The sequence below is a fragment of the Panthera uncia genome, chromosome D4 (genome assembly GCF_023721935.1).
Source record: "Panthera uncia isolate 11264 chromosome D4, Puncia_PCG_1.0, whole genome shotgun sequence".
Classification (NCBI taxonomy): Eukaryota; Metazoa; Chordata; class Mammalia; order Carnivora; family Felidae; genus Panthera; species Panthera uncia.
Window position 1 is genome coordinate 47,779,465 of NC_064807.1, and position 11,673 is coordinate 47,791,137.

The 11,673-nt window shown below is 35.5% G+C and overlaps 1 pseudogene; it reads right to left on the reverse strand.

Moving 5' to 3' along the window:
* Positions 1-230: 230 nt before the first annotated feature.
* LOC125927462 (translation machinery-associated protein 7-like) lies at positions 231-462 on the reverse strand (annotated as a pseudogene).
* Positions 463-11,673: the final 11,211 nt, after the last annotated feature.

The following is an 11,673-nucleotide window of genomic DNA, read 5'->3' on the forward strand; positions in this document are numbered from 1 at the left end:
CTGTCAGCACAGAGCCCAACGTGGGGCTCAAACTCACAAACCGCGAGATCATGCCCTGAGCCAAAGTCGGACGCTTAAATGACTGAGCCACCCAGGCGACCCTAATTTTTTTTTTTTAAGATAATACTTCATCCTAGCTGTAGGTGGCAACAAATGCCATGACAGGGAATCCAGATGTTTACACAGGAATGGAGTTAAGGATCACCATGGCCTCAGACACAGGGCACAGCTTACTTTTTACCAGATTTCTTAATTCCACCTCTGGCCAGAGGGCCTTTTTCCGTGGCCTTCACTTTTAGCTCCTCAAGTGTCTTATGCTCCTCTTTCTGTTTCTGCTTGAATGCCTTTCTTGGGCATCTCCTTGGCCTGCTTCTTGGGCTGCTTCAAGAGCTTCTTTCTGCCCCCTTCACAGCTGGACATTGCACCTGTGGTCCCCTCCCCAGACCCTGCCACCAGAAGCCAGTGGTTATGTTTTGATTAATTCAATCCTCGTATTTATTAGTCACTCATAGTATTGTTGAAAGTTTTCACCATTCTGTGGTTCAAATACTCTATGGAGTTTGATGAAGGGGGCTCCTGCTGCTATTCATTTCCCCATTATTCCAGAACAAATATGTAAATGTATAACAAAGGCCATATAAGTATGGTCATCAGTGGGATAATTAGACACAGTGGCAACACATTGTTAAGGTATAAGGTCACCTCACAGGGTTTCTCTGCCTAGTTTTGCACCTACCATACAGAAAGATTTACAAGCTACCTTATAAGAAGTTCGGTTTCTAATAATGAATGATTCCAAGTTGTGGTTTTCCTCTACCATAGGGCCAAGAAGACACTGGTAAATGTTCCTCTACCTCTTGTAAGAAAGTTTGAGCTAAATGATTAATTACTTTAAGCATTTTATCTCAGAATGATACCTATGCTTCCTCTATCTTCTTTTGTTTCTATTTGACTTTATTTGTAGCAATTGAGTTTAAATATATTTTATGGTAATCTTTGGCAAAATATTTTTGCAAGTAAGTGGAAAATATCAATTTTTGATATATAAAATATAATGTGGGACAGTATTGAGCTGCTTACCAGTAGTTCTCCTAAAATGGAGCTCATGGTTTGAGTAAATGAGAAACTGAATACAAACCTAAGCTAGGATTTGTAAAAATCACTGTTAATCTAAGGCTCCTGTAATAGAAAATGGTGGTCTAAACGGGACAAAAATAATCCCACTATATTTTGTATTTATTAGACAGTACTGCTCAGTAGAATTATAAGGTAAGCCACATGTATGCTGTTAAACTTTTTTTGTAGCCACATTATGAAAGTAAAAGCTACAGATGAAATTAATTTTATTAATATATTTTATTTAACCCAATTTATCAAAAGGTGTTACAATTTCAGCATGTAATATACAAATTGTTAACATGGTATTTTATTTTTTTCTGACTAATTTAAATCCAGTGTATATTTTACACTTACAGCACATCTCAATTCAGATCACTCAAATACTTAACGACCACCTCTGGCTAGGGACTCCCATAGTGGCCAGTGTATTAGACTATATCTGTAAGTGAATATCAACTTAACACAAGCACATTTAAGAGGGTATTAGAGGAACCCAAATCCCAATCATCCTTACGTGGAACACATATGAACTTTAAAGAATATAAACAGAGGACAGATGCATTTATTTCCCCTGAACTCTACTTCAGTGATTCCATAATGTACCATTTTAAATATTTCTATTCAAATAAACATGATTTTGCACTTTACCTCCTGCTGTGGCAACTTTGAAATGCTGCAAGTAAAAAGCTGCTAAAAATTACAAATTGCCACCTAAATTTCCCTGCCTACATGATGATAATTAGTCCTATTTTTGAAGGACCACAAATTATTGCCAAACAATTAGATACATCTTTAGGAAAATTCATTTCTTTCCTCTCAAAATACATTTTTGGAAGAAAAGAAAAATAATCTTTTTTTCCATTCAGTCTGTAAATCTTCACTTTTTTTTCAAAAGTAAAAAATAATTATTTATTAACTGTAATGTTCTAGGTATTTTTGGGGATATAAGATGAATAAGATACTACTCTAGCCTTAAAAAACTCATGATCAAGCCAAACACCTGAGGTATCTTTATATAATGTCACTCTTCAAGACCATACATTCAATTATTTCAGTGAAATCTTCTAAGAGCAAGGACTTTTTAAGTACTTTATTGAGGTATGATGGATGTAGAATAAGCTGTCCATATTCAATATATACAACCTGGTGAGTTTGGAGATAAGAGTAAACCCATGAAAACATCACAGCTATGCCATACACATATCCCTCACTTCCAAAAGTTTTCTACTGACCTCTTTATTTTTTATTGTAGGAACATTTAACACAAGATCTACCCATTTTGCAAATTTTTAAATATGTAATACAGTGTTGTTAACTATAGGCACTATGCCTATAATAGATCTCTGGGATGTATTCATCTTGGGTAACTGAAACGTTATACCCTTTGACTCAAATCTCCCTATTTTCCCTCCCCCTCAGGCTCTGGAAACCAGCATTCTACTCTCTGTTGCTATGAGTTAGACTCTTTTTAGAATTCTCATTTAAGTAGTACCATGTAGTATTTGTCATTCTGCTTCCGGATTATTTCACTTAGTATGATATTCTCCAGGTTCATCCATGTTGTCACAAATGGCAGGATTTCCTTCTTTTTCAAGGCTGAATAATATTCCAATATGAACGTGATATATATTGCATTTTCCTTATCCATTCAGCCATCAAGAACATTTAGGTTGCTTCCATGTCTTAACTATTGGGAATAATGTTTCAATGAACACAGGAGTTCAAATATCTCTTTGACATCATGATTTCAATTCCTTTGGATATATACCCAAAGTGGTATTGCTAAAACACAGTATGGTTCTATTTTTAATTTTTTGAGGAAACTCCAACTATTTTCCACAGTGGTTGCACCAGTTTACAACATTTCCACCATTAGTGCACAAGGGTCCCCTGTTCTCAACTTACTTTCTTTCTTTCTTTCTTCCCTCCTTCCTTTCTTCCTTCCTATCTATCATCTGTCTATTTTATCTATCAATCAATCATCTATTATGATAGCCATCCTAGCAGGTGTAAGGTGACATCTCATTGTGGTTTCAAATTGCATTTCACGGATGAATACTGATACCTTTTTTTTTTTTTTTAATATATCATCTTAGGATAAATGTCTATTGAAGTTCTTTGCCCATTTAAAAAATCAGATTGTTTTATTTACTTATGGTTTTCTGTTGAGTCGTAGGAGTTCTTTATATATTTTAGATATTAGCCCTTTATCAGGTATATGGTTTACCAGGATATTCTCCCATTCCATCAGGGTGCCCTTTCATTTTGTTGGCGGTTTATTTGGAAATGCAAAAGCTTTTTAGTTTAATGTAATCTTGTCTATTTTTGCTTTTGTTGCATGTGCTTTTGGTGTCATATCCAAGAGATCATTGCCAAGGCCAATGTCAAGATTTGCCCCTGTATTTTCTCTGAGGATTTTTAAGGTTTTCTTATCTTGTTTTCAAGCCCTTTTGAGTTGATTTTTGTATATGGTGTAAGATAAAATAATCTAATTTCATTCTTTCACATGTAGCCATCCAGCTTTCCCAGTAACATTTATCAAAGAGACTATCCTTTCTACATTGTGTGGAACATTCACTTTTAAATTACCTCTAAAATTAAATAAGTTGGTGAGAAATTATACAGATAGGGAGAATTAAATGGAGGAGGAGAGCTTGGTAACAATGACTCAAAACTATTGCCATACCACTGTGCCATTATCGCTTTTGGTATAACCTTTTTTATCTTGTCCTCCCAGTGAATCTGAACAAGAACTTGAAAAGAAGTGTCTTAAAAGAAAAAGCAAATTAATTTTTTAAAAAAATATATTTATCTTCCTTCAATTCTTTGTAAGCTTTCCAAGGTAGTGACCAGACTATATTTGGATATGAACTAGTACTTAGCACAGTTCTTGTCACAGAGCAGGTACTCAACATATATTTCACAAGTGAGTGTTAGTTTTGTGAATAAAATAATGGATTATTTTTAAATTTCTCACCTCTTATGTATGTCCATTGAGATCTGAGCTCCATAATGCTAGAGTAAAAACTATTAGGGTAAATTATGCTCTTTCCTTCTCTGCTTAAGATGACAAGGGAAACGTATCAATGTTCAAAAATTATGTGTCACCTGACTTTATGCTCTATCAGTATCCATGTGACCAATAAAGCAAATAATTCTCATCATGAAGGACTTACTTTCAAGTGGCACAAAAAATGATAAGAAAAATAGTTCATACAAACATTGCATAATAGAAGCAATAAGATATATAAGGCTGGTGGAGTTAGAGGTAATTGAATTCAGGTTTCTTGGGTTGCATGTTGACTACATACAATCAAAGAGCATATCCACAAATTTGATAACATGTGACACTCAGGGTATTATTTTAAACTCCTATGACAAACGTTTTAGATTAATTGCTTTGATTATTTTGACACAGAACCAGTTATTTGAAAGCAATATATAAGGCTTATTCCTTGTATCATTTAAAAATCAATTTTAATAAAAGTTATCTTAAATATTGTTGCCTTTGGCTTTAGCAAATCCACTTCATTTGTATGGGGGTTTAGATTTTCAATGCACTTTCATGTACACGCATCTCATTTGATTTTTTTCAACAATTCCATGAGTTGATATTACCATGCTGTAAGTAAAGACATCGAATCCAATTGATTTTTCTGACGATAGGTCAAAGAAAAGAAATCCTGAGAGCCTGACATAAAAATTCCACTCTTCCTTTCTTGTAGAAATATACCTTCACCCCATTCTTTGTGTTTCTCAACATCCCCCTCTAACCAGCATTCTGGAGATATAGTTTGCTGCGTCTACACAAAGGACCTAGGAACTTTTTCTTGTCAACTTCTCAATCTTATTGTGAAGACTGATAAGCAGACAGATGGCACTGTTTTCTTTAATTTCTTATTAATATTTTATATTTCTTCTCCCAACACTAATCCTGGTTGCAAAGTCTCTACTTTGAATGCCCCTTCCACACCATACACACACACACACACACACACACAGCCAAGACTCCAAAATTACAAAATTTTTAACTCTGCACATGCATCATCCATATTAATTCTACTTACTGTAACAGGATTAATTCAAGATATACATGAATAGAAAGAAATAATCAGAATTGACTTACCAATAAGACTGCTTAGTGAAATCCAACTTTAGAAATAAAAATTTCCCTTGTGTATCTGTAAGTTATTTCTTGCATGCATTTCCTCCTCCTATCCAACATGATTTCTACACTTCTAGTGTGTTTCTTGATATCCAGATTCACAGAACCACTCTCAGAGCTCCCAGAACCACTCAGCCATTCTTTGCTTTCTCCCCCAATTGACTACATTTTAAATATGTTTCATCAATGTTCAAAACTTTACTTTCTTTACTTTTAGAACAGAAAATCAGCCAGTGTAATTCAACAGATGATTTTACTGCTTCACAGAAAAGACATGACATCACTCAATCTATCCCTCTTCAACTTAATTCTTTCTCTTTATCATCACCTGCCCTTTTCCCCTTACCTCTTTAAAAAGAATTTAATCTATTTTTTTACCAGACTGTCCTGATCATCCATTCATTTGAGCTCACCCATTCTTGACAATGTGTTACCCCAGTTAGATCTCCTTCCATTGGTCTCTTCGTCTCACTTTCCATTAGATTTTTCTTATCTCCCTAAAACATAGTCAAATCCATTCTATACACATAATAAAAATTATACCTTCAGCAAGTTTTCAACTCTATTCTCTTCAAAAAGATACTTATTTAAAAATATCCACTGCCCAGTTTCTAGCAACTCCTCAACAATTCATAATCTAACAGTTTGCCCCTTGCCATTACTTCTCTAAACTTGCTCCTGCACTGATTTCTTCCTGCATATGTTAGATACTTATATACAAGAAGCTACCCCAAAACCTAGTTACCTAAAAATAACCATTAAGTGTTGATCACAAGTTTACTTGTCAGTGGTTCTCCTAATCTGGGCCTGGTTGAGTTGACTTGTACAGGACTTGCTTCAATCTATGTGATCAGCTGATTGGTTGTTTTGGAACTGGCTGGTTGAGGATAATTGGCTGGCTGTTGGCTGGGGTAAGAGGAACTCACATGGCAACAAGAGGACTCCAAGAAAGTGTAGAAGCATGCATTGAGGCCTATCCACAAAACCAGTATGTTGTCATTTCTGTTGCATTCCATTAGCCAAAACAAGTAACAATAAGGAATAGAGGAATAGACTCCATGTATTTACAGATGGAATTGCAAAGATATGTTTCAAAGATGGTAGCTACAGGGATGGATAGAGAATTGGACCTTGTTTTTTTTTGTGTGTGTGTGTGTGGTTTTTTTTTGTTTGTTTTTTTGTTTTTGTTTTTGTTTTTGGACACTATCACACCTTGCTTAACTTCCTTCCTGTATCAAGTCAGTCTTCCCTGGGATTCAGTAATTACAATTGCCTACATTTCCCCTTGCATTTCTAGCCTACTCTTTTCAATTTCCTTAGTTGGCCTTCGTCAATTCTTTGAATATATGCATTTCTTTAAGTTCATTCTTTGGACTTTTTAATCTTATAACTGTACATGTTTCTCCCATGACTATGTCATCTAAATCTACTGCCTTGTCACAGGCTCTGTTTTCAGAGAAAACAAATTCAAAAACATTCTTCTCCAACAGTTTTGTGTGTGTGCGGGTGTGTGTTTGAGTCTTACCTCTTAACTGAACCATGGTTCTAATTTCTTTCTTGCACTCCTACCTCCAGCTTCACCTGTCCTCTGATTACCTTCTGCCTGTATAATTTTTCTTAGAACTATATCTGGGGGTAGGCACCGGTGTGGCTCGGTCGGTTAAACAACCAACTTTGACTGAGATTATGATCTCATGGTTCATGAGTGCAAGCCCCACATCAGGCTCTCTGTTGTAAGCACAACAGATCTGCTTCAGATCCCCTGTCTCCCTCTTTCTCTGTCCCTCTTCCACTCATGTGCTCTCCCTTTCTCTCAAAAATAAATTAACATTAAAAAAAACTATATCTGGGGGCACATGGGTGGCCCAGTTGCTTAAACATCTGACTCTTGATCTCAACTCAGGTCTTGATCTCAGGGTCATGAGTTCAAGCCCTGCAATGGGCTCCATGTGGGGCATGGAGACTACTTAAAAACAAAAACAAACAACAAACAACAAGAAACAGAAAGAAAACACTATGTCTAATCATGACATGAGATACTTTATAATTCTAAATCAATCATCTGCCCAGACAATGTTGATTTTTTCCACTGAAGGATTAAATTTTGTTTGGAACTTAGGGTCTTCCACTCTTTGACCTCAGTTTACTTGATTTAAACTTATCATAATCCTGTATACCTTTTACTTCAGTTATATTGCAGTTTCTATTCCTAGAGCATCCCCCATACATCCCTAATCATATCCCTTTCTCATCTTCCCTGAGTCTTAAATAATTATCCTACAAGGCCCATCTACTTAATCTGCTACATGTCTTTTAAGAATCAGCTCAAATAACATGTCATATGAATCTTCTTCCAAGTTTAGAATCTTCTTTTATTTTACATTATATATCTGCATCTCTCTCTTGGCTGTTAATCATCTCAAGGGAAAAAAATGACCTCATAGATTGTGTTACCAATGGTCAGAGATTTTATGCTTAAGAGTTATTAAAATAACAAATATCTGTTGAATAGTATTGAATCATTTAAGATACAAATTAAAGGAAACCCAATTAAGAGGTAATATATACTTAGGATCTTTCTCACTGTCAAAGCCTAATTTGCATATATACATTTTTACTTCGTTAAATCAAGAAAATATCAAACTAACTGAAGTTCAAATTTTCCTTTAGTCAATGGAATCTTCAAGTATTAAATATAATAAAACTAAAGCCTACACTCAATATCAATATTAGTAGTCACTGTATATTGAATCAATATGTGTCCCCACAGTGAAAGTAGGCAACTTTAAAATAGTTTAGTAAAAGGCCAATTATGAAAAGTTGGATAGGGCTTAGGAAAACTAGAGGAGATGGAAGTACCCTGAAATTAGTAAGACCTGCAATGGAGAACTTTACCACCCCTTGGCCAGAAGTGGTGAGGGCCTAGAACTTTTATCAGAACCTGCAGACAGGGCTTCAAATATAAAAAGTCAGGCTTAGAGGAACTGTGACCTTTGGTAGAAGGATGTAAGGAGCCTATAGGAAACTCAGAGGTAACACTACTTCCTCCTTCCGATTTCATGTTTGTATTTCCCCATAGCCAGAATCCATCAAGAAGCCAAACTGACCCTGGAATCCAAGGACCAAGGGAGGCTAGTAATGCGATAAATAGAGAGTAAGATGGAAAAGGATAGAGAATGGATCTAGAAGACAAGTGTTTGGTATCTGGAGTTATGTTTGGACATTTTGTTTTTGTTTATTTTGAGAGGGGGGAGCAGTGTATAGACAGAGGGAGAGATAATCCCAAGCAGGCTCTGTGCTGTCACACAGAGCCCAATGCAGGGCTCAAACTCATGAACTGTGAGATCATGGCCTGAGCTGAAACAAGAGTTGGACGCTTAACCGACTGAGCCACTCAGGTGCCCCTGGACATTTTATTTTTATTTAACTTTCTTTTTATGCTGCTGAATCTCAGTTTCAGAAGACTAACTCATAGAATTTATTTCATAGAAATATGGTTTAGTAAAAATGTGAAAGATTCTTCTTAGCTAAAGGAAGTCCTCGGGTCCAATTATTTTGTATTTTTGAAGAAACAACATCTGCATCAGTAATACGGGGAAAACATTATGTAAGGAGAGTGAATTCAGAAACCTTTTTATTACAGCTTTCTGCTTGAGTACATAATCAACTTCACAGTCAGATATTTTCATGTCTTACCATTATTGGTAGTACTGATGTGCCTTATTAAAAGCACAGAAGTATTTTTATTCTTCTCAGAAAATGTTGTGAAGCACTTAGATTTGGTAACGTAGCCTTTGGGATTTTCAGGTTAAGTTGGTAGTCTTCTTATACTTGATAGATACAAACCTGTCCTGAGTTCTCACTTGAAATATATCAAAAGCCAAGCAAAGAGATATATGAGCAAATAATTCTGAGAAATTAATCCTCAACATTAAAAAGTAGTTGAGAAGATAACGCAAGTCAAAAATCTAAAATAATTTGAATGGCTATTTTTTTTTTTGTCCCAAAAATCAAGGGACATGAAGAAATTACCCTTCAGAAATAGTAACTTTCTCAGGCCATATGGGTGCTCAGTCGGTTAGGCACCCGACTCCTGATTTTGGCTCAGGTCATGATCCCAAGGTGGTGGGATTGAGCTCCGTGTTGGGCCCTGTGCTGAATGTGGTCTGGTTGGGATTCTCTCTGTCTCTCCCTCGGCCCCCTCCCCCACTCATGCCCTCTCTCTCTATATATATGTTAAAAAAAAAGATATAATAATTGTCTTACTTTGGATGTATTTTAAAGCATAAAATCCAAGTTTACATAGAACATCTAATTGAAGTCTTATAAAAAACCTATGATACATATTTGGATATATTTCTTTACTTAATTTTTAAAAACTGAACTAAAGAAATTAAATAATAAAGGGATTAAGGTCTAAAGCTAATAAATGACAAACCCAGCAACTGAGGTGATTACCAGTGTAGTATGGGATCTATAAAATATTTTTGAGCACATACTAAAATTTATGTATCATTTACTACACTAAGAACATTTTAGACATACGCAAAGAGTAAGATTAAAATATATGCAAATTGAAGATCTAAGATTTTGGTTGTTGTGGTGGTGGTGGTGGTTTGTTTTGTTTTGTTTTTTACCTACTCCCAGTATACTTGCATACCTTGTTTTGAAGATTATTAGTCAGTAGTACACATACCAATTTATCTTCTGAACTAAAATAAATTTGCATTCCTCAATGCTCACCTTACAAAAAACGAAACCCAAAGGTCCTTGGGGTACTATAGGCCCAAAATTATGAATAAAAAAGGAAAAACTGTGAAAGGCATTTTTGAGGCAAAAACTAAACTTAATACTACTTAGATATAGGAGAAGATGTTCAGAATGCTTCCTTCCCCCTCTCCCCCCCCCCCACTTTAGCCATCAGGTAAATGCTGCATGAGTTATGGAATACAAGACATAAGACACATAAGTTTAATTTTATATTATCAATTTGAGAATCTTCAAATGGGATATTCAGCTTTTTATCTGATAAAAAGAATCTGTTAAGTCTGGGAACTGAGACTTTCTGGGAACTTTCTGAACTAGGATGATTTTCTTTTTCTTGTTTAATACATAGAAGTCAAAATGCATATCGATACTAGCTTTTTGTCCATTTTATGTTCCTTTGTGTCTGGCTTCTTCTCCTCAACATCGTGTTTGTGAGAAACCTGTACTTTGGTGTGTCACTGTAATGTTCATTCTTGTACAGAATTTCATTTTGACTTCTATTTTTAAAATGCCCTAACTCAAACTGCCTTAAACAATAAGAAAATATATTTTCTCACATAACTGAAGGTCCAGATGGAGGATAGGCTCCAGGCACGATAACTGGAGCTGCAGCAACGTTATCAAGAAAGAAGTTCTCTTCTGTCTCTCTGTAGTTCCATTCTCAGGATCACATGATAGCTTCCAAAGGAAACGGGACTTTATGCTTTCTTTCTGCATCTAGCAAGACAGGGGGACAACCCCTCTCCAGACCAAGGAATAGAAATCCTTCCTTTCAGTCTCCTTGGGCCATGTTTGTAAAAAGATATATTTAGGCAAAATTGTCAGAGGTACTCTGCCCTTCCAAAATAATCTACCCATAAAGCCCCAAGAGTCCCATATGTAAAACTTACAAAAATGTAAACAAACATGTAACCTCATTGCTACTTATGCTGTTCTGTAACACAAAGAGTGAACATCAAAACCTTTTCCTGGAGTAAGTAGAACCGTGGCCATGGTAAAGACTGTAAAATTTGGAACGTACTGGACAATTGTCTCATGCTTAAGAGAGAAAGCCAGAAGCATTCCTAGTAAAACCAAATAACTTATTTGAGTAAGTCCTGGGATATAATGTACAGTGCGGTAACTAGAGTTAACAATACTATTATATTTGAAAATTCCTAAGAGAGTACATCCTAAAAGTTCTCATCACAAGGAAAAAAAACTATAACTCTCTGTGGTTGTAAATCCTAAACTATAATTTTGTAATAGATACATACATCAAATAATTACATTTATCCTAAAACTAATATGTCAATTACATATCAATTAAATTTTTTTAATGAATTTTTCTTTTCAACCTTGGAAAAGTTATACATAGTCTTTGTTCATTATTTTCCTTATTCATAAATAGGAGAGAATAAGATTACCTAGAATTGGGGATGCCTGGATGGCTCAGTCAGTTAAGTATTCGACTACTGGTTTCAGCTCAGGTCATGATCCCACAGGTTCAAGCCCCACATCGAGGGGTTCTCTCTCTCTCCCTCACTCTCTGCCCCTCCCCTGCTTACGCACTCTCTCTCAAAATAAAATAAAGTTAAAAAAAACTCTAAAAAAATATTAGCTAGAATCGTGACGCACATATT